The following is a 25867-nucleotide window of genomic DNA, read 5'->3' as shown; positions in this document are numbered from 1 at the left end:
CATCTCCAAGACATAAATTATGCTCTCATTGAAAAATGTCCAAATCTTAATTTTACTCAATACTAGTTTTTCTTTTTATTGAAATAATACATTTTAAAAAATCTTTTTCGTATCATCGATAAGGTAACCATCTTCTGTACAGGGAGGATACTTGTATGCAGTAAGCCTTAATATATAACAGCATGCAAATTAATACATAGTAGAACAATTACGTGGAAATATCCACATGTATGGCGTGTAAGTCACCAACGAATGTTCTCTTTTTACCAACCTGACGACAATATGCATACCGTTTTTGCTTTCTAATCTTTCAGTATAACATTAACGGTAATGCCCGTTTGTTTATTTTATTACATTACTTTAAAAAGTTCACTTTAAAAATGAAAAAAAAAATGTTGGAACCCAGAGAAATCCCTCAGAGACGATATCACTGGGCAGAGATCGAACCAATGTCCACACGCAACAGAGTTAAGCGCTCTACCACTAAACAATTGTGTCCCCCTTTAACCTTTATAGAAAATCTTAATATCTTCTCGATTATCGAAGATGATTTTCATACTTAGCAATTTATATCTGAATCATGTTACAGTAATTAGAATAAAAATATAAAAAAAAAAGAGTACAGGAATTCAAAAAAATTTATGCACAATAATTTACAACAACAACAATAACGAAATAAAATCAGAAATAAAAGCAAGAATGCGAAGTATTATGTGTCACTAAACATTATTATTATTATATTTTTTAAAATGTGATAGTCAAAAGTAGAAAAATTATACCAATGCTCAAGTAAGAAAAATAACTATTAGGAAAACTTGGTTCACGAAAAATTAAATGTCAACTAAATGCAACGCAGTTCGGAATATAATGATGTCATAAATTTTTAAAAAATTTGAAGCTTTAAATATGTAAAATGATAATCATACCTGTTTCTATATGGTTCCGAAACATTAGCTGTTTACTTTGAAACAAGAAGAACATAGACTCATAAGACGGATGCAGGAGGAATAATTGAAATTTTTTATATTGATAAACTGATATCATGCATCAAACAGGGTTAGGATTTCAAACTAGGAAAGTCAGTCGGTCAGATTATGTACTCAAAATGGAAAAAGGCACAAACGCTTTTCAAACTCTTGAATGACCATTAGGAAGATCAGAGATAATAATATTAAGACGAATCTTGCAGAAGTAGGAATACATAGAATAAATAAGATCCAATTGAGCAACGAAAGCTTTTTTTTTTTTTTTTTATGTAAAGGCAGCAATGAATTTTCGGGACCAATAGAGTTAGTTATTCTGTTGTTATAAGAAATATTTGGTGAAAATCAACGAAGTATAATTTTATTTACTTCACAATTGGGAAACTCAATAGTAATTGAAAAATAAGTTTCGTAATGTAAGGATTATTTAAAAAAATTCTTGGTAACACTTTTATTATAGTAAGGCCTTCATTTCAGTTTCCATTAGTCATTTTTTTAAAATGTTAAGTGATGGAAATTTTAGAAAACAAAGTAAATTCATAAAATAAAACGTAAGATTATCTTTTAAAACCAGGCATTAAAAGAATGAAATCTATTGGTTGTAGGAAAAAACGTTTTCAACTTTGCGTTTCATATAAAGGTACCGCTAAAGGGAAGAGAACACGGTGTGTGTGTATTCTAGTCATTCCTCGTTTCTTTATTCGTCGTTTTTAGTCATTGAAAAATAGTTCCATGGTTTTACCCGGTGATTTCTTCTTCTTCGTGCTTGTGTATATGCATGTAAATAAGAAAAGAAAAGAAAAAAATCAGCATTTAAAAAGGACTTTATTTTGAAAACAAAAAAAAAAAAAACTGTTTCTACTTCTGCTTCTGCCTTTTTTCACGTACTGGTGAATAGAAAATGTCCGATCAAGCAGTGTTCATTTGTCATTGCAATGAAACTGAAATAAACATTCAATGTTTAATAAAGACGTTCAATTTGTGGCAACCTAAGAGGACTTTGTTACTGTGCAATGCTTGTTCAAACGGATATAAACAAACTATCAAACATGATTGTATGATCATCCATAAGGATATTTTAAAAACAAATGTAATATACCTTATCACAAATATTCAAATCCAAGATGATATTTTACGAGAATATCAAAAGACGCATGGAAAGACATTTACGAAACTACAACAGTTTTTCAATATTTATGAACAGGCAATTAATAACGACGATTTTATTAAAGAACTGATAAAAATATTCCTAGAAAAGGATTTTAAAAGGTTTTACTTGAAAATATTGTTTATAAGTAAAACTCAATGTGCTTAAAATATAAAGTGTGTGTATGATTGATAGAACTATGTTTCAATGCTTATAGTGTTTGACATCTTAAAACTGTTAATAAGTGATTCTTACTGTTATAACTGTTTAAAAGTTTAGTGGCCAGTGCTGTGCAGTGGGATAATAATAAACATTTCTTCTTCTGAATAGGAGGGGGTTGGTACAATTCCAAGAAGTGACTATTTTTATTAATATTTTTACTCCAACTGATAACAAGTGATTCTTGCGGTTATAGCTGCCTAAAATGAATTGTGTATACTGTAAAATACTGGACAGCTCTTAATAAGAAGGAGGATGTGTAAATATTGTACATATAGAAGATAGAGTCTTCCTAAGACATTGATTGAATAACAATCAATATAAATAAGTGTTTATATATTTTAAAGGAGGTGGTCAATAAATAGTATTAATAATAATAATGTCTTCGAATATGTAAATAATGAAAATCAGAGGACAAAATTATAATTATCTTGTTAAGTCTATTCCAAGTATTTTAGTGACAATCTTCCGATCCTTACATCAGTTCTGTTTACTCATCAGAGTTGGAATACCATTAATTAATTTGTAGTAAGCATTCTCATATTGTGATTTCAATTAAGACAGTTTCGTTCGTGTATGAGATTTTGGTAGTTTGGTACCAGGTATTGCTGAATTTTATTCACATTATCAATAGTGCAGTCGTACTGCTCTTAGATGTTTACATCTGCGTTTGTGGTTATTTGTTATGCCTTGTTTAATTCATATATTTGTTTATGACACTGTTTAGCCATTCCCATTCCAAAAATATTGCTCTTTGAGATGCACTGGTAATAGCATACATCTTTGTTCGGTGGGATGGTACTCTGTTGTCAATAAATAGTAAGATCAATTTATTTATTTACTTACTTACTTACTTCTAGTAGTAGTAGTACACATATTACTTTTTCCCCTTGCAAGAATTTACATTGTGTGCTCTAAAATTACTAATATACATGTTTTCTAATGTTTTGAAGAATGCCTTTGAGTTCGATTCTCACATTTTTCATTTCAATTGATGTTCTCTCACACAAGAAGAGGACCTCTGGTTTCAATATTTTTTTTGCATGCCATGTCAAGTATGTTGGTTTGTTTATCGTTGAGGCAATGGTCTCGATAGTAATACCAACGTAGTTGTTCAGCATTTAATGTATTGGGTCCACATAATATGAGTTTTAGCTGTTCACATTATATATATATATATATATATATATTTATATATATATGTTCTCAGAATTTTGTATCTAGTATTTGAAATTAAAGTGTTAAGCAATGTCTTAGAAACTTGCAGATAACTTGCTGATGCTAGGTTCAACTAGTACTTTCGCTTCGACCTCATCATATAAATTGAATTGTCTTACCTAATGATTTCATGTAGTTGCAACAACTCAATGTCTTTTGTTATTAACTTGTCAATGTGTCTTTGTCTCGGGTATGGACACAATGATAAATCCATTCTTACGAGCAATCCTCCCTGGGATGTTTATCACTTTTTTCTCAATTTTTCTGTTACTAAATTATAAAAAATGGTCCAAATGAATTTCTTCTCGTGTTCTATAATCCAAAATGATGTTCTGTATCTTATATACATACACTAATTTACCCGATAGCTATAACACTGGTCTACAGTGGATTTTTTACAGAAACGAAAGTAGCCAATTTTTATAGATTTCGAGGTGCTGAACACGAATATCACACTTAAAATCAGCTGGTAGTTCAGGGTTGCCAGTAAATGTGGAATTTACCTTTAAAAAATCATGTTTTTCACATTTATTTTGTTAGGTTTTACTCAGGAACGTATAATTACGTCCCTATTTATCGTTGCGGAATGTGTTATACCTCTTTCTATTCGCCGATGACCATACTTTCTGAAAATTTAACAATCATTCCGGTAACCGGTACCGTTGGGAAATGATATACCCATATATTCGAAAATATCCCTTTTTTTAGAGGAAAATACGATTTTTTATTTTTTTACTGGCAACCCTGCAATAGTAAAATTATAATTTATATTTGAAAAGTAACCTGTCAATATTGGGAATGTTTTCTGCAAATGTCGTCATGATCGAAGCGAGCCGAACTGTGAAAAAAAAATATTATCCGTTCTACCGAAATGCCGAAATTTTACATATCTTTACAAGATGTATTACTATGAGCAAAATAAATGACGCGTCTCTTTATTTTGAAGTTTTTTGAAAATATCTCCGTTTTCTTTATATGTTCGAAATTTCGGAAGGTTTCCCCAGCAGGACAGGATAATAACAAACCCGTCTTTGATATTTGTGTTAGATATTAGCTTAAAATAAATAAATTAGAAGCAAAAAACATTAAATCGACAGAAATCCCGAGAATTACCAACTCTGCTAAAGTGGGAAATTTTCAAGAACGAAAGGGAATTTTGCAGTTCAATACGAAGCAGTGACATCTATGTCATTGAGAGAAATGTGAATTAAATCTACAAACGAAAATTTAAAACGAAATATTTCTAATATGTCTTATTACGTGCATTATCTGCAAACTCCAAATACGTAAGAAAACAAATAGCTCAGTTAGTTAAAGCAAGGTGTCTGTATGCTGAAGGTAGTGAGTTCGAATGGTACGGCCGTTGTCATTTTTATTACTATGGTTATTTTATTTATTTTTTTATGTGGGAAAGAATCAAATTGTAACATATGTGTAAAACTCATGACGATACCAAAAAAGGAAATAATGTCGTTGTTGCACTTGCATTAGCGTCCGTAATTTTGTTTGCAAACAGTTTCGTAATTATTTCCCCTGTGCTCACTGCTCACTATATGCTTGCTGGCGCATAACGAATGTTTGCCAGTAAATGTTAATTGTAATTTGGAGAATTTAATAAAGTTTCACAATATTTCTCACTAGATAGTCTTCTATCTACTTGTTTGGATATTTTGATAACAGATTTCACTATTAAATGTTTAATTTCTCCTAGATGTTTAATTACGGAAAATTTTTACACTGTATTTTTATAGAATTGAAATTGTTTTGAATTTACCACATGAGATAAGTAGCCCGAAGAAGGAAAACTCAAGTAATTGATATTCTACGTAAAAACAACCTATTGTAGAATGATGATACTTCTTACCTTCAGCACATAATCTTTACGTTTGAGCAGCGTTTCCCAACCTTTTTCAACTTGCGGCACACTACGGGTGTTACTAGAATTCTCGGGGCACACTAATAGATATTATTATTTGTAAATATAAAACACAGTGGTATTTTTCTGTGATTAGATCTCCTTCTTACAGAGAAGAAAGCTCTATCATTGTTTTTCCCCGTGGTAAGTCATTATGCTTATTTTTCATTCTAATTTAAAAATAGAAAACAATTGCAATGGAAAATTGGACTCAGGTTTTTAAATATACGCTTTCTTTTTAAAAACTGTATCCAACCTTTTACTAAGAAGAGAGATCACAAAATAACGAATGAACAAATAAATCTCTTTTACTTTTAAAACACAAATGTAGGTAATTTGTCGAAAGGATTGAAGGATATTTTAAATTTTCAAGTTACGAAATAGTCTGCAACAATAAAGAAGCAATAATGGTCATAACAATGGTAACAAATACTTTTTTCAACATTAGAAATGTACAGAACACTAACCCGGTATGGAACTTAAAATTGTAGATTCATAGTAGAGGTTAATAGTAATGTGAAATACAAATATACATTTTTCAATTTGCAATTTGATTACTATAAAATTAATAATTTTGTTTCGATTCCTCGCGGCACACCTGTGGCCCATTCACGGCACACCAGTTGGGAAACGCTGCGTTAGAGAGTCAGACAGAAAAAATCCTGGTTTTTCCTCCCCTATGACCTCTACATACCCCTTAAACCTCTACATAACATTGTTCGTCTCACAAAATTTCGGCGCTTCAAAAACATTCATATGATAATAATAATAATAATAATAATAATAATAATAATAATAATAATAATAATAATAATAATAATAATAGGGGCCGCGGTGGCTCAATGGTAGAGCGTTCACATCTGGTGCTTGGGGTGTCGGGTTCGATCCCAGCCCCCGCCAAGTGAATTTTGTGGTGGACAAACACCGTGTGCGTGGGTTTTCTCGGGGTTCTCCCGTTTCCTCCCACTTTCTTCATTCCACCATTTCATTCATTACTCATCATCGCCGTCTCCTTTAGCCTAACCGGCATAACCGTGGGACGTAAAACTCAAAGATTTCATTTTTTTCAATAATAATAATAATAATCCTGAATATTCCATCCTTACATAATGTAAGGATATCTTAGTTTCTTAGTTTAAATCTTAGATATCTTAGTTTAAAATTATTTCTTTAGTAATTATTTGAGCAACCATGTAGGAGGGGGTATGACGTTTTATTTTGTCCCTCTCATTTCAGTACCCTTCCAACAGAAAGTAATTTCTGATAAGCAATGCAGACAAAATGAATAAGAAATATATTTACAGCATCCTCTCCCCTTTCATGATTGGAATATCACGTAGCATTTTTTATTCTACCAAAGATGGCCATGCGCGATTAGGGGTAGGAAACTAAAGAAATAACTAATATATAGCGCCCCTTGATTGTAATATTACCGTTTCTTTATTTGTACGAGGGAGCCCCTACACAATCAAAGGTGACAAAAAGAATTGGAAAAGTGTCTATTGATTCCAGTGGCGGATACAGCACGAACTACTGGGGGGAAAAGTGAAAGATTCTTTTGATGATGTGAATCTGTCACAAATTACCACTTAACTAAACTAAACATAATAGTGGGGTGAACCGGAACCCAGTCAGTTTAAATTGATGTAAAAGTTTAATTTTTGGCTTCATATTAAAGTTTTGGTTTCAAATGAGAATTTCAGTCCAAGTGGTCAATGATCAAATCTCGTGGGACTCTTCAGTGCAGGCTAATACGGCCCCCTTATGAGAAAAGGCAAAAATATTAAAATGTTTATAACTTTAGAATTTTTCGTCTATTTTAAAGAAATGTTTGGCTTCGTATTAAAGTGTTGGTTCCAAATGACAACTTCAGTCCGAGTGGACAATGATCAAATCTCGAAGGGGGGGGACTCTTCAGTATAGAGGCTACGGGTCCCTTATGGAAATACACAAAAATATTAAAATGCTTATAACTTTCGAATTTTTCGTGTATTTTAAAGAAATTATTGGCTTCATATTAAAGTCTTAGCTTCAAATGAAAATTTCAGTCCGTGTGGACAATGATCAAATCTCGGAGGGCCCTTCGGTGTAGGGGTTCAAATTGCAAATTTGTTTTGTATACTTGAGTGGAAACTTGCACCATTTGGTTAATTTTACCTCTTATATTTTGCAGATTCAAATTCCAAGCAATAGTTACTTCGCAAAGCTAAAAAAAGGCACTTACTAGTTTCATTAAAATGAAATGTCTTTTATGAGAAGTTTTCATAGAGCAGACGAAGGAACAGGCACCCAAACGTTGGTTAAGTCGGACGGTTGAAACTCGTTAAGCTCACTTCAATTAATAATAATAATAATAATAATAATAATAATAATAATAATAATAATAATAATAATAATAATAATAATAATAATAACTGAGCATTCACCTTTGGTGTATGCGGTCCGTGGCTCGATTCCACTTCGCGCCAAGTGAAATTTGAGGTGGGCAAATACCGTGTGCTTGGGTATGGGTTTTCTTGGGATTTTCCATTTTCCTCCCACTTTCTTCATTTCACCATTTCATTCATCATCATTCTTCCTTAGCGTAGGTGCATAATCGCGCAACGTTAAACTAGATATTCCATTTAATTTTAATTTCAATAACAATAATAAACAATTAATACGCCTGCGCTTTGAACATAATTCAATAACTGCTTAAGAATTTCTACCATCAGCGTGGAAACGGGAATATATATTTGTCTAATAGTCCCATAGAACTTTCACTCAGAACGCCAGATGCAATTTTGGAGAATGAGCTCTGGCTAAGTAGAAGGAGAATCTGATGTTTCCTAAGTAAGTTCCTTTCAGAAAGTTTGCTATTTCTTTAACGGTGATGTGAATAAACATAATCATCGTTATTAGCCCGACACCAAACCATCCTGGACAAATCCCTCTAGAACAATGATCAGCAAAAGTTTATTCTGCCTAATTTTATAAGCGACTCAATGGTGAAACACTTGTTAACGAAAGTAATGCTGTGTATACACTGCCTTGTTTCTGCCAAAATATAAAGTGCTTTGTAATCTATAGACACTTTTCCTATTCTTTTTGTCACCCTTGGTTTTCTAGGGCGGCCTCGAACAAATGAAGAAGAGGTAATATTACAGTCAAGGGGCGCTATAAATATATTAGGTATTTCTATTCTTACCTAACCATAACGGCCTAGGGTCGTCTTCGGTAGAATAAATATTCTATTCACGAAGGAGGAAAGGATACTCTAAATATATTTCTTATTCATTTTGTCTGCCCTGCTTGTCAGAAATTATATACTTTCTGTTGGAGGAGAGCTGAAAAGAGAGGGGGGAAGTAAAACGTCGTGCCCCGTCATACATTTTAAATTTTGTTACGTGGTTGCTCAAACTATTACTTAAGAAAGCACTTTAAACTAAGATGTCTCAAGTTACTACATTATTTAAGGGTGGCATATTCAGGAATACTACTACTACTACTACTACTACTACTACTACTACTACTACTACTACTAATACTACTACTACTACTACTACTACTACTACTACTAATAATAATAATAATAATAATAATAATAATAATAATAATAATAATAATAATAATAATAATGAATGTCTTTGGAGAGCCGAAATTATGAGACACGAATCATTACATGTAGATCTCTAAGATGAGTGGTCATAGGGGAGGAGAAAACAGGATTTTTCTGTCTGACTCTCTAACGTAAAGATTATGTGCTGAAGGTAAGAAGCATCATCGTTCTATAATAGGTTGCTTTTACGTAGAATATCATTTACTTCAGTTCTTCTCCTTCGAGCTACTTACCTTATGTGGTAAATTCAAAACACTTTCAATTTAAGACAAATACATTGTAAAACTTTTCCGTAATTGGGAAAATTAAACATTTAATAGGGAAATATGTTATCAAAGTGTCCAAAAAAGTAGATAGAAGACTATCTAGTGAGAAACATCGTGAAACTTTAAAAAATTCTCCAAATTACAATTAACATTTACTGGAAAACATTCGTTATACACCAATGAGCATGTAGTGAGCAGTGAGCACAGGGGGAAATAATTACGAAACTGTTTGCAAACAAAAATTAGAGACACTAATGCAAGTGCGACAACGACATTTTCTCTTTTTTTGGTATCGTCATAAGTCTTACACATATGTTACAATTTGATTCTTTCCCACATAAAAAAATAAATAAAATAACCATGGTAATAAAAATGACAAGTGCACTTCCATGGGGTTCGAACCCACTACCCTCGGCATACAGACTCGTTGCTTTAACTAAGTGAGGTATGTGTTCTTTTACGTGGATTGAACCTGTTGTATAGTAAAGACGATTTTCATTACGATTGTGCTAAGAATTCGTCTTTTTCCATAGGTAATTTCCACTATTTGCTCTATCTATACGTTAATACTTAGCATATATTCATATATTTGGAGTTCGCTGATAATGCATATAATAAGACATATTAGAAACATTTCGTTAAAATTTTTGTTTGTAGATCTAATCCACGTTTCTCTCAATGACATAGATGTCGCTGCTTCGTATTGAACTGCAGAATTCCCTCGCGTTCTTGAAAATTTCCCACTTTAGCAGAGTTGGTAATTCTCGAGATTTCTGTCGATTTAATGTTTTTTGCTTCTAATTTATTTATTTTAAGCTAATATCTAACACAAATACCAAAAACGGGTTTGTTATTAACCTGTCCTGCGGGGAAAACCTTCCGAAATTTCGAACATATAAAGAAAACGGAGATATTTTCAAAAAACTTCAAAATAAAGAGACGCGTCATTTATTTTGCTCAGAGTTGTACGTTAAAAATGTAATATTGACTTCCGTATGCCGAACAGAACTATAGGACAATACATTCAGCCAATGTAACTATCATTTCGGTAGTCTGTAGTGGGGTGGGGGTTTTTATGTACTGAAATATTGCACGAAAAATTCTCTTTTGTGCAAAATTCCGACTTTTTTCTGCATACAGCTGGCAATCATGCAATAAATAACTGGAAAGAATGCTGGAAAAGTTATTCTAAGACTGGTAACATTATGTGCCATCAAGAAGACCGAACTGAGAATAAATGTTATCCTTTGAACTGAAATAACGCAAATTTCCCCTGTCTACTACATTTTTGACCAAAAAAATAAATTGGTCCTCGGACCTTCGTTATTGCTGCACAAAAGTAAATTGTTCACAAATATATTGCCTAGGATAAATGAATGTACTCACCTTCAATGAATGCGCTGTTTCTTTGCCTTCCTCTTGTAGGTTGTGTCTGGAGCATCCCTCTGTAGCGTCCAGCAGAAGTCAGCCAACATTGCAGCTGTCCACCGACCCGTGTATCGATGTTCCATGAGAGAAATATCCTTGTGAAATCTCTCGCCGTTTTCATCACTGAAAGCACCACAGTCCTCTGGGAAGACATTGAGGTGTGAGTGAAGAAAGTGCATTTTCAGTGTCATGTTGCAGCCAATGTTTTGATAAGCATGAATTAATTCATCCACAAGGTCCCTGTAATTTTCGGCTCTCTTGTTTTCCAAGAACAATGTGGTCAAATTACGGAAACAACGCCACGCATGCAGCTGATTAGGGGTTAGAGTGGCCTCAAAGTCAGGGTCATTTAGGAGTTGGCGTATCTGTGGACCAATGAATATTCCTTGTTTGATCTTCTCTGTACTTAATCGTGGAAACTTCATGTACGAATATCCGAATGCTGCTTCATTCGTGTTCACTGCCTTTACAAACGCTGTCATAAGTCCCAACTTAATATGCAGTGGTGGGAGAACAATTTTCTGAGGGTTCACTAGAGGTTCGTTGACAATATTTTTTGAGCCAGGAATCAGAGCTGTTCTTAAAGGCCACTCCTTTTGTTTATAGTGTTTATCTCTTGCGCGACTGTCCCACTCACATATATAACAACAATACTTAGTATAACCTCTTTTTAAACCCAACAAAATCGAAATTACTTTGAAATCTCCACATACTAGCCATTCATGCTGATTGTAGCTAATGACGCGTAGAACAGATTTCAACGTAGTGTACGTTTCTTTCGCTAAAGCAGCATATGCGACAGGGATGGACGGTCTTTCGTTATTATTATGTAACAGTACACCCTTCAGACTTGTTTTGGAACAATCTATGAATAGTCTCCACTCGTCCGGTTTGTATGAAATATGTAGGTCATGAAACAAACCTTCAATATCACTGCAGAATGTAATGTCACCTTCAGTACTGAAATGGTTCTCAAGTTCTTTCTGACGATCCCGAAAAACTGACATTCGCACTGTTTCAGCTAGAAGGTTCCACTGCTGCAGTCGTGAGACTAACACTTCAGCTTTACACTTCGGGAGGTCTAAATCCCTAATCAGATCACTGAGTTCACGTTGTGTGATTTTGTGTGTTTCGCTGGATGAAGATGGCGTAAATGAAGGAAAAACAACACTGGTGGATGGCTGCACTTCTTTGGCTGGATGTGTAGGATCAGCATTCTCGCTATCACTGCTTGATGTTGTTGCGTTTGGGAGAACAGGAACTGGCAGTCCTTGTCCATGAGGCACAGGGCGAATTGCAGATGGGATGTCAAGGTATTCGATATTTCTCTTCCTTTTGGTATTGATTCCTTTCTTCAAGGGCGGTGTCATACAAAAATAGCAATCAGACACATGATTTGTGGGTTCACACCAAATAGCAGGCACGCCAAACTTCATGGAGACGTTTTTCCCATGCATCCAAACATTCAGTACGGAACAACACGACGTACAACACACGTGTGGAGCCCAAGATTTGTCTTGGTCTCCCACTCGACAACCAAAATACAATGAATAGGCTTTCCTTACTGCATCAGTAAGTGGTCGCATTCTATTACCACAAATAGAGTCTGCACAAATATAACAAAAGTTATCAGGATTGTTTTTGCAGATGCGGGGCATTTTCATGAAGACCGACACTCGTTCATATAACACAAACACTCACAGTTTAATTCAAATACTTTACTGTATATACATTCACCACCAACCACCTCTCAACCAAGACACATTACAGTACAGTAAAAGAGAGCGCGGACACACACACACACGCCGCCAACAAGTTTCAGCCTGTCGAATGATCAGGTGATTGGATTGTGGGCACATGATTGAGCTTTACGCATTGTTGCCAGATCCAACAAGTACAACTTGCTTAACGACGGCAGCAAAACCTTTGTTACACTTCTTTGTATATTTGTATTATAACAACAACGCAATTCATTTGTTCCCTAAGTACGTATGACATTTACCCCTTCGAAATTTCTTGACAATACGGTCATCCCATGGGAAAAACATTTTTTTGTGTATATGTGAATAGAATATAAATTGTTGGTGTCTACGTATATTATACATTATATACTAGTACATTATATTATACATTATATACTAGCACATTATATACTTTGTAATATGACATTCATAAGTAGTTGTAAAGCTTTTTCGGTGTGTCAACAATTAACGATTGTCCGTTCTTTTCTCTCCATTTGTCGTAGAGCGAATTGAGGAATAGCTTGGCTATGGCCATGGCTTTCATTTAGCTATATGCTTTCCTGATTAAGATCCTCTTCAATGTATTATTTTTCGTCTCCTTTAGTTTGACATAATGTGAGAAAAAAAAACAGACGCCTCCTTTTTCATTTTTTAAGGAAGGAATTCATATAGTCGTGGAAAAGGCTATCTGAATTTTCACTCTTCAGAACCGAATAGTTTAAATTCCCTAATTTCTTTTATTCTGTGTATTTTATATCCAGTCTTTAGTGCTCTGTGCAGGTCATGAGTGGAATACGTGTATATTAAAAACATTACAATGTCTGCAAATGTTTGGTGACAAGTAAAAGCTTCACTGTATAACACAAATACAAGTCCACTGTTACACGCATATATCTGAGTAAAGTACTGAAATGTTTTCCTTAGTTTGTGTATTCTTATTATTTTTCTAAGACAATATTCATAACATGTAAATAGTAATTTATTACCTCAATGCAAAACAAACGCCTATTTCCTTACATAAAATCTGCATAAGGTAATATGTTTCTTAAGTTATTATAATCATTGAAAAAAGTGACGTCCGTGTTGAATTAAATATCTTAACGTGCAATCTTCTGCGCAAGTTCTCTGACTATATATCAAGATGTGGGTGTGGGTGTGGTTGTGGTAGTGCTATAAAGTGGTTTGTGCAATGTTAAGATGTACAATCAAAAGCCAGGTGTTTTAGCAAATGCAAAACGTGAAATAAATACTGCTTTACATATAAGAACGTTTTCATCTTCTCATAATAAGCAAATGAAAAGTGAGATTCAAACCAATTTTTCCTTCTCTCAAAATAAACGTGTAAACTCCAAGCATATCTCACCACGTGAAAAACGATTTCAACTTGAAAAACAAAAAAAATATTCTTGTCCATCCAAAAGATCGTGATATTCCTGAAGAAGATGACACATGTAAAATTAAATTTCCTAAACAAGAATTGCTGCAAGATGTAGCGTTTAGACGAAATTTAAGATATTCATATGAAATACCATTTGAAGAGGAGGTAGTAGATCAAAATACAATTTCTAATGACATTCTAATATTTAATGAACTAAAGTGTGAATTTAGTCCTAATGAAGCAAGTGAAGTTTGCGTAAAATAATTTTTAGAAAATTATAAACTTACTGAACCTCTACTTTGTGAAGGGTGTTCCATTCGTAGTGAGAAGGAAACTGTGCATAAATTTGTAACTGAAAGTGATGAAGAATTAAATACAGTTGTGTGGAATTTCCTAATTAGAAAATCAACGCGTGATCAAATACTAAAACAATATCTGAAAATCCATATAAAATATATAGATCTAAATATCATACCATATCTTATAAACAAATTTAACTATACATATCAAGAAATTACATTTAATGATTATCATATTTCTGATTTACAAGAAACGTATCTTGAACAGGATTAATATGTGTTTCAACAAACCACAGTGTGATCTTCAGTGTGATTTACTAAATACATATGATAATTGCGATTATCATTGCAGTTTTTCTTCTATAGATGAACAATGTGTGTTACTGTGTATTGCACGATGGAAACCACAGCGTAAACTTTTCTTTGCAAATCGCAGTAATTTAGATGGACATGATTGTATTTCTTTAGATTTTGATATACCATGTTATAACACATGGCATACTTTAGTTAATATGCAATCCTTTGATGAGTTATATGAAGAATTTGCATCAGTGCATTGTGATATTGAAATTGATTGTTCGACATTTACATATGCATTATATAACACATTGTTAAGCAGAGAAAATATTCAATTAAAAACTGAGTTATTCTTACAAAAGGATTTACAACATAATATGCATTTTTAAAAGTTGTAAATAATAATGGAAAATAAAAACTCTTCTGTAAATCAACTAGATATCAATATGTGTAAGTTAAGAGGTAAAAGACTTTCGGCATTAAACTGGCAAGTATAAAATTGTATATATATAATCACGAAATATATAATATGATAAATATTGAATGTATTAATCAATATTTTAAGGAATATGCTATTGAAATTTCTAAATAAAATTTTTATTACTTTATATATTTCGTGTTTTATTATTATTTCCTTACATGGCTTTATTTTTTAAAATTTCTTATGTGTGAATACAATTTACAGTATCAAACTTGAAAACGTTCTATGAAGAATGACTTCGTGCAACAAAACTTTAACTTGTGTGTGTGTCTCTTTATATGAGAAACAACTTGCTAACAGAAGTCTCGTAGAGTGTGATCCGTCAAATATTTTTTTAAATTTTATTCATTCAGTTCTGAAAGATCTTTTGTAGTGTAATCAATCAAATTTTTCTTAATTTTATTTATTCATTCAGTTCTGGAAGAACATCGTTGTCAGCTAACTGTAGTGAGATCAGTCAAATAATTAAAAATTTTCAAGACTCATCAAACTTTTAAATAATATAAAGTACTAGTAATAGTAAAAAACGAATTTCCAAACGAATTTTAATATGACCACAATTAAATTTTTAACAAGTTTGTGTAACAAACGATAGAATACATTAGGAGAGTTTGTGGAACAAACAGAATTTTTGAAAGTTCACACTGTAAGTGTACATATGAGATAGCATAGGTAGGTTACCAATTAAAATTGTAAAATACTAATGTTACCTTTTTATTCAGAAAATGTTTTTATTATTAAATAAAAATCAAAAATAAAATTTCTTGATATATTTATTTATGTATAAGAAACAAAACAAAAATACAAATACACAAACATAGAATATATACAAGTATCAAAAATCAAAATAACATTTACATATAAAGATAAAAAATCAAAGTAATATTTACTTATAAAGATAAAATATAAAAGAAAACAAACATATCCTACAATAATATGTATAATAATACGTTTTGTCTTTTCTTAATAAGATATCTACTAAAATTGATAAATATTCGGTTTTTTATCAAATTAAAATATATTTCCTCAAATAAACATCTAATAACAACTTTTGGGTGTCATTTCATATATATATTAAACAATTCATTTCTAACACTATCTTTCACCATAATGCACCATGTCTCACTTTCCAGTGTTTCAGTGTCAATAAAAAGAGAACGATGAGTTATTTGCTGGGCGGAATCATAAACGCAGCCCTCACACAGTGAGATGTAATTAGGGTCCCACTTTAGAATACTTTCTTTAACACATTTTTCATCTACAAATACCAATGAACAATTACATTCACACTCACATTTTTCTTCTTTGCGCCGCACTGACAAATCTAGTGGATATTTTTGAGGGAAACATACAAAATCCACTGGTGAGACAGTTGCTAATGGCGACTTTGATTTGTATTCGTCCAGTTCTTCAAATAATTGAAGAATTTCTTCTTCCTTTCCCTTTCTGAATGGATCTGCAAATGACGCTGTTTCTTCTTCCACTTCCTCACTTAATAGGTCTGGAGATGGTATTGCTTATTCTTCTTCCACCTCACTGAATAGGTCTGGAGATGGTGATCTTGCTTCTTCTTCCGCCACACTGAATAGGTCTTGAGATGGTGATCTTTCTTCTTTTTCCACTAAACTCCATTTGATTGTTGGGATTTTTACTGATGTTGCTGCTAATGCTCCTGGACCATCTGCTGAAGTTCTTACTGCTAACCCATCTAAAGATGCTGTCCCAATTGAAGCCTGTGCTGGACCAAGTATTGGTTGTGGAGATCCATCTAAAGATGTTAGAGCATACGATGAAGATGCTGCTGTTGCCAATAATGATGGTGATCCCATTGGAGATATGGCAATTAAAGCTGGATCATGATAATAACCGGAGATTGAAGAGAATCCGGAGAGAACAGTTAAATTGAAATGTTTTATTTACAAAAAATGTGTTTTGTGTTCGTTTAACACACTTAAATACGATAGGATTTTTTTATTAGTTTACTAATGTTTTCACGACAAGAAAATCCTATATTTTTTGTATGCTATAAGTATTATTTATAATAATGATTTCGCATTTGAATTGTTTGTTAAATAAGAGAAAAAAGTTAGTATTTGAATTCATTATTATTATAGAACTCTGTCTTAAGTATGATAGGCCACTTTTTATTTTCAAAAAACTTTAAAATAATTAATATTAAATTTTAAAACAAAGTCCTATCATGTTACTACAACTATAAAAATAATAATATTGAATTCACATACTTGTTTTAATTTACGAAAGAAAAACTTATTAAGTATTTGAATTCATTATTACTTTTACTTATATGATTACATCATTGAATTAAAAAAACAGTTGTGGATTCTTCCTTATCCAGAGAAAGACCATCCTCGCATCTGCTACGTCAAGGACCAAGTGCGGAGAAATTTGCCCGCACTGGTTTTAATTAACTGAGTATATTTTTCAATTTGAGTTAACGTCTTTAACTAAATTGCAAAAGAGAAACTTTTCAAGGAGTTGTGCTTTTCATTTGTAAAAAAGGACTTTTTATTTGTGCTTAAAACTGCTTATATATTATACATAATTTCTTATAATGCTATGCAGAAAACTAGTATTATAACTAACAAGTTCTATGAAAGCTTAAGTGTTTACGTAATAGAGAAAACTAATATTTTTAAAAATTAATATAAGTTTTAGATATAAAAATACAAATGAAAGGAGTTTTGAGGAAAACAAAGATGAGTAGTACTTATGACCAAGAGGGGGTCAAATTTGCCCGCGCAATATCAACTTTTTTTTTACAAATAGAGAAGAATGTGGTATATTCCAGTTGAAAAAAAACGAAAATGAACCTTTCATCAAAAGAAACAAAAAATAGATTATTCTGAATACATATTAATCCACATAAACTAAATGAAAAAGAACTCGTGAGCAAAATTGACCTCCATTGGTCTTTCTATGGTTAAATAGTATGAAATTCTTGAATTGAATGAGTTTTTAAAAATTACAAGATATGTTTTATGATATATATATATATATATATATATATATATATATATATATATATATATATATATATATATATATATAATTACATAATTGATTATAAAACACATTTATTAGGAAATGGAAGAAAACAACGAATAAAACATTTTTAAAAACAAAAAACAACAGAAACTTTTTTATTGGTGATGATAATATTTACACAAGAAAAATGATGGTTAGTACATCTTTTTTAAAAAAAGTTTTTACACAGTTCTAAATTAACACACAGTTTAAAAAAACATTTGATATTCACTGTGGGGATGATTTTAAATAGTCACTTTACACACACACACTATAATAACATTCTTTCATATTAATGATGATGACTGCACACAGTCAACACTAATTTTCGTATTGATGATAGTAGAATGCAAACCTAACTTCTAGCCCTCTTTTCCCCCCCAACCCCTAACTGCCAGAAATTACAAATCCACCACTAACAATTACAAATCCACCACCAAAAATTACAAATCCACCATTAACAAAGAAGAATAGCACAAAGTAGATTGGGTATTGCACACTGCACATAGGCTTTTACCACATTTAAAATGATAAAATCATACATCTAAAACTTACTTCTCTTCTATCCTATAATGCACCCATAACAACATATGTATTCCATTTTTTGACAGAGCTCTCTTAATCCTATACAAAATATACTTATTGCATCTAAATTTACAGTTTATAGGCTTTCATTTAACACTGGAATCATGAAAATCCGTTAATAATTAGCTTTAAAAACTCAATGAGAAGGAATACATACAAATACTACATCTACTCCGGAACAGGTGATCTGTCACTGATTCATTTTGAACGATTCCAGTACTAACATTGGAACACCACAACACGAGATCGTAAGAAATAGGTTAAATAAATATGTTTAAAAAATTCAGTTTATTTCAGCAAAACTGCCGTCGCAGAAATCCTAGGATCCATCTGAGAGGTCAGCGCTGATGTTGTTGTTGTTGTTGTTTCCATCCCAGATAGATCCTAGGATTTTTTGTTCAATTTCTATGTGCCTTTCTTTTTTTCTTTCCTTCCTTCCTTTGAGGTCTGTAAGCGAACTTGTGGCTTTCCACCCAGCCTCGGTATAGCTACCTATCTGAATACGAGTCGCAACATTCACCCACACAGCTCACAATCTTATTGTATCCATCCCGTCCCATCCATGGCGCCAGGTTTCCCTTCCTTCCCTTTTATTTTTGCTGTCCCAAGTAACAGAGACGCCCAGCCATATCCCACACATGATTCAGAGGTGAGGACACTGTAGCCATCTGTGATGAAAGACAGCCGTATAGCTCAATTCACTTTACAGTTCCTTGAGAAATTACAAATTTATACCCCAGCCGTAGATATAAATTCGCAAGTCCTCGGCAAGAGTTCGAACTTACGTTATCAGCTACGAACCACAAGCTTTATGGAGCCGCGCACTAACCAATTGAGCTACTGGCTGGCGCTGTGAATGAAGAGAAAATCGGTCCTTATATATGAACAAATACTTCTACAAGCAGCGCCATCTATTAGCAAAGTGATAAACTAAATGATATGCAGCGTCATCTACTCAGTGAGTAACTTCTTAAGATGCCCACCTAGCTAGCAAATTTATCTAAAACATCAATGTTCAAAAATGAAAAAATGTCAGTGTTGCCAACCCGCTCACCAAATATTATAGTGTTTACCCAAAATATTTTTAAGAGGATAGTTTTATCCCTCCATAATTACAATGCGCTAACTCAACAAATAAAAAACTTGGCAAATTTCAGAAAAATGAGTTGGCACACTGCAAAAATAAAAATTCAGATATTTGAAAAGTAAAAAATACTAGCATAATCTACATAAAATTCTAAGACTTTCTCAAAGAATAATATTTTCCCGAAAACTCAAAAATAAACCCGTAAAAAATTCCCGACATTTTGAATTTGTTATATCTCCGTTGTTTATTAACCGATTTTCAAAATTCAAACGACAATTGATAGAGTGATACATCTAGAATTTTTTATTGTCTTACAGGTTGCATACATCTAAGGATACTATTACGAAACTCAAATAAATCTCTTATTTATGTATGGATTTTTAAAAATCAAATAACATAGCGTTGTGTATATCTAAATATCACAGTTTTTATAGTTATAAACCTATAAAAACACTTATACAATACACTTATACAATACACTTAAAACATACTTAAATTTACAAGTTTGGATATTGATAATGGAATCTTCTGTTAACCTCGTTTTCTATAGGAAACAATGACTTCTTAAACTCTGTCCACTGATCATAATTCAAACCGAATAGACACCCGTTTATATAAAAAACAACTTGAACTTCTGTTTGCACATTTTTCACAATTACATTGAAATTATTTGTAAGTATAAATTTCTTTTGACGATCCATACTAGCCACTCGATTTTTTTCTAAGATTATTTTGAAAACAATCATTTTTGTTGTTTTTTGGACTCATTTTTAAAGAACAGTTGATGTACTTTGTAACCATTAGAAAGATCCTTCATTCCATCATATCTCATAAACAGTTTCTTAGTTTTCATATCTTTTAAAACTTGATCAATATCTTCGTTATATCTCTGTGGTAATAAGGTTTTGTATTTCTCATTTAGATGCACTAATACCCTTTCACCAGTGTATTTTGTTTGTATCAATTTCCATGAGGTTATTTCGTATAATTTTCCTTCCTCCAGATCTTGCAATTTAACCAGCTTTAAAATGTTAATATTGTTTTTCTTATTTAATTGTGAGGCCATTTCTCATATATTAAACTTTTTTAAACAAAATTAATCATTTTTGTATTGGTCTTATCTCGTTATATATATATAGTTAATTCTATCAACAATGTCTTTTATATGTTCGTCTGTTAGTTCTCCATTCATTACTTTAATAACATTAAGCTCATCCTTAAGCATAGCAATTTGAGTAACCATATTTTTATAATACTCTTTCTTTGAAGCTATATTAAATCGTGCTGATAGACCAGTGAAAACTGCAGAAGCAGATGCAAATGCTGTTGTAATAATTGAATAAACTGTAACAAATATAAATATATTGATAAACCCTGTTGAAGCAGAAAGTAGTATCGAAAATGCAATAAGAGTAACATAAATACATTTCAACCTTTTAAATTTCCTCTTATTTTTTGCTAGTAAGTTTTGAAGTGTTAACATCGTATCCTCAATTAATGTAACTAAATTCTCTCTTGGAATGTTATCTGGAATATTCATTTTATTAAATAAGGTTTTATGATAATTATCATAAAAACATTTACAAACTAAAACATATAATCGCTTTTTAAATTCTCTCAATCATCTTTTCTTTCTGTACATCGTATTCAAAGTTCTTCTTACCAATCATAACCACATAACAAATAGTTTTATCAGTAACATCGCTTTCAAAATTAACAGTCAATTTCAAATTGGTTCTATCACTTACAGTTACTGATTTGTGCTTGCTTGTATTAATTACAAACATTGGTCGATTTTCTAGGAATTCTCTAGGATAGTAATACATCTCCGTGTTTCCAATTGTAGCTCTCTTATATACCGTATACATTTCGTAAGCTTTAAGATATTTGTGTTTTTCAAAATCTAAGTTCAAAGATTCTAAGAGGAAACATTCATTTCTCCCATTCTTAAAGTGTATATTTTGAACCTTACAGTGATCGAATTTGCTTGAGTCTTTTCCTTGATTATCATTTCTATCAGTTTGGATCACGAAATCAGGCATATCAAATTCATTAGAGTTAAATTGTGTAGTTAAATCAAATTCTAAAAATTTACCTGTAACTGTCTTTTGTAAACATTGGTATGGGTTGAAGGAAATAGGAATCTTACCTTCTTTTAACATGTTAGTTCTTATCAAGGTACCATAGCTAGATTCATAATTAACAACAGGCATTCTCAACTCCATATTTGTAATCTTAACTTTACCTGGATGCGGTTGATCATTCTCAAATGTTCCATCTTGTTTCTTAGTTTTCCAAATCAAAAATGCATTATCATCACATCCACTTCTTTTAAATATATATTTCAATCCTCCTTTCTACATAATGTCTTTATAATCAGAACAAAAACCAGGTTAAAGTCTTAATAGAAATAATATTTCCTCATCTGTTCTCCACCATTTAATTCCTTCCCATCCACTCTCATCATAATGATTTGCTTCTGGTTTTGAAATCGTACATGTATTTACAGCTGTTGATGTTAACCCAGGATGGTCTATAGTATCTAATATTTGTCCATGCTTACTGATTTGTATTTGAGAAAACAGATATGGAAAGAAATTATTAATGAGTTTAATATTTGGTTTACCATTGTACTCACCGCCTGCATCTCTCCCCCTAATTTCAAAACTTACATACATATAGGCATAATAAGGATGCACATATCCGTCACCAACGTCAATATCAAACTCAATTGATCTATTTGGTTTGTTTAGGTTTTCAATTGTTCTTTGATTAGGTTTAAAGGTCTGTAATTCATATGACTCTATCTTATCCATATTTATTATAAAGAAAAAGTATTATTATCGTTTTATGAATTAAACTCATAAAACAACTTAAAACAACTTAAATATAACTTCTCCAAATATCCTTATTCCTATTTACCTCGCTAGTGATGTCTACAAAACTATATCCATCTGTAAACATTTTTAATACTACAATACATAAATGCCCACAGATTACTTCGTTAAAATGTTGTATTCGATTGCTACTGTGCTCTATATTATAGCCAAGATATTTTACGAGTGCTTTTGGTGGATTTCCTCCGAATGAATCAAACGCATACTTTCTATTTCCTTCTTTCCAATAACAAATCCAAAGTGTTCCTATATTTTTAGATGTATCAAAGTTAACAATAGCACACTCATTCTTCCATGGTTGTTTAGGCAATTCATCACTCATAAACACACCTCTAAAGTTTTTTATCTTAAGTTTCTTAACAAGTTGTATTAGGTCTAAATTACTTAAAGGTTTGAGTTCTTTTTCTTTAATTTTTTGGGCTTTTCGTTTTTTGAAAGCTTACCACCTTGTTTCTCTTCCATTGCTAAGTTATGTCTCATTTGTTCTTCTAATTCCTGTTTATTCTTTTTTACATCATCTACCGCTTTTACAATAGTAGCTACACCTCCAGCAGCAGAACCAAGAGCACCTATTAAAGCTAAAATGGTTGGAATTGTAAATATAAAACCTCCATAATGAACTTCATTATCATTTGTCCTTATTTCTTTGTTTATTTTCTTAACTTGTGGTATAGAAAGAGTTAAAGACATACATTTTCCTTTACTTAGTTTCTCTTCTTTTTGTTTAATTTGTTTCTTAGTTAAAATGTGATCAATATTTAATTGATTAATTTCTTCATTATTAATTGTAAATGTAAAACTAGTCAACTTCATACTTATATATTTATTATAAAACATAAAAATTAAACACAAATACTTATAAACCTAAACCAAATCTTACTTTTGTATTCATAGACAAAGCAGTTCCTAAAGCAGGTAATCGTACAGTTAAGAAGTTCGCATCTTTAGCAAAAGCTCTTTCCCATGCTTTATTTTCTAATTCTTTGTCTGCAATATGTCTAGAAGCTGTATCTTTGTTATCTCTGTAGTAAATATCATGTTCTCTACAAGCCTCATCTAATGGGTTAATACCTTTACCTCCTCTTTCTAATCTTTCTTGTAGCTTCGTAAAAGGCCCGCAAAATTCGTAGCCTGGAATATGTCACTCCGGCATACCCTTCATGTTTAAAATCCTATTCATGAATCTTTTTCCATACTTCTCACTGTTCCAAAACTTTGGTGGTAACGTATTCAATATCTTTATCAAATAACCTATACCCTTTGGATCATTTGGAATAAATTGTGTGAGTTTAGAATTAATCATATCCACTATGCCTACTTTCTCATTGTAAAAGTTATCATTTCCAGCTTTTTCTTCTCCATCTATAACTATCAACCTATCAATTAACTTTCTCACATCATCCATCCATATATATTCTTTAGGTAATTCGTTGTATATTTTTATTCCTTCTCCTGACTTTGGTGTTTTCTTTTTCGGTGGTGTTAATCCTAATGTTGGTTTTATATATTCATCCCAAATGGGTTTAATGATTTCTAGATATTTTTTACCTCTGTTAGACCTTTGTTTTCTTCTACTTGGATCGCTATCTTGAAATGCAACATTAGAGTCAATAACTATCTGTGTATATTTTTGTAAATCATCCTCGCCATAATTTGTCGGATTGTTTCTTGTCAACAGTTCCCATAAACCTTCTGTTCCTGTATAATGTCGATTGTTTATTATTAAGTCATCACAATTTATTTTAACTTCTTTATCTCCAATCATATTTATTATTTTTCCATCCTCATTATATACCTGTATTCCGAAAACCTTATCATCTCTTGTTGTATAATATCTTGTAGCAACTTTACCAAATCGTGTTCCTTTTTCAATTGGTTCTATACCTTCTACTTTATCTTTAATTTGTTTTCTCATATGCTTAATTTCTTTAGTCACAGGCGAATCATCCTCACCTATTGAACTATCATAACTTGTTCTTGGAGGTGTTTCAAATAAATCAGAATCTAATCTTGCACTTTTCTTTACAACTGGAACTAACTCTTGAATTAGATTTTTATTTTCTTCTGTTACTTTTGCTATATTTTGTCCTAAGCCTTCAATCACATCTATAACAGGCTGATCTTGTTCTTTATATTTCTCATATTTACCTCGATTAGTTCGTTTAATTTCCTTAAATCTTTTCACAAGTTCTTCTTTTAACTTTATATATTTCTTAGCTTCAGCAGCATCTAACTCACTCATTTTTTATATAAAAAATAAAAACGTAATATAACGTGCACGTTCGATCACGTTCTCTATACTTTTAAAAAGTCTTTAATTTTATTTCTGTGTTTTCCATTATTCGTTTTCCTAGTCATATCTATTGTTAAGAAACCATGTTCTTCTTCCCAACACCTATTGCAGAGTGGTTGTAATTTTTCAAACGACATATCAGATCCAACAAATTCATCATATATATGTTTTAAATTTACATTGTCCTGTCTAAAAATACAAAGAAAATTTAAGTTATCTCTTATTAGCTGTTTTGGTACTTTAGAATATGTTTGTCCAAGATAGAAGCAGTTTAAACCTTTATGCCTACCTCGAGTAAAATATTCTCTAACATGATTTTGTTGTTCTAAAATGAAATCATCAAACACAACTACAGAATCCTTCTCATACTCATCTAATGGAATAATCTCTTCGTTGTTTCCTTTTACTATTGCAATTGTCTTATTAGTATCTCGTTCTACGTCTTGGAAAAGTTGTATTAGTTTTTTATGTTTAGGTTGATGTAGACATTTAGAATAGATATAAACATTTGAGTATTTAAGCCAATCTTGTGCTAGTAAAAAATTATCAATCATTAACGTCGTTTTTCCACCACCACTATGTCCTATAATTTAACATCTTATATCATCAGGTAACAATATACCATTCTTCTTCTTTTTTTACAGTTTGATCTAATAACCTTACTTGAATATCCCATTTATTCATTTCAACTTTTATTATATAATAAATGAAGATATTTAATTTAAACGGTTATTCATCTGAGCTAAGCATGTACTTGCATTATCCACTTGAAAACGATTTAGAAGTAGCTGTTGCAGGATTTTATACCACATACTTAACTCCAAACATTACAGAAAAAAATAATAAACTAACATTTTGTAGTAGCGAAAATCCTGTACTTAGAGAAACAGTCATAGTTCAACCTGGCCAATATTGTTTAAAAGAATTAGAAGAACATATTAAATCAATTCTTCCAAACAAATACGAATCTTATAGAAGCATTAAAATCA

This window comes from Thermobia domestica, chromosome 6, assembly GCF_964235325.1.
Source record: "Thermobia domestica chromosome 6, izTheDome1.hap1.1, whole genome shotgun sequence".
Classification (NCBI taxonomy): Eukaryota; Metazoa; Arthropoda; class Insecta; order Zygentoma; family Lepismatidae; genus Thermobia; species Thermobia domestica.
Note: the sequence above shows the minus strand (reverse complement) of the source record.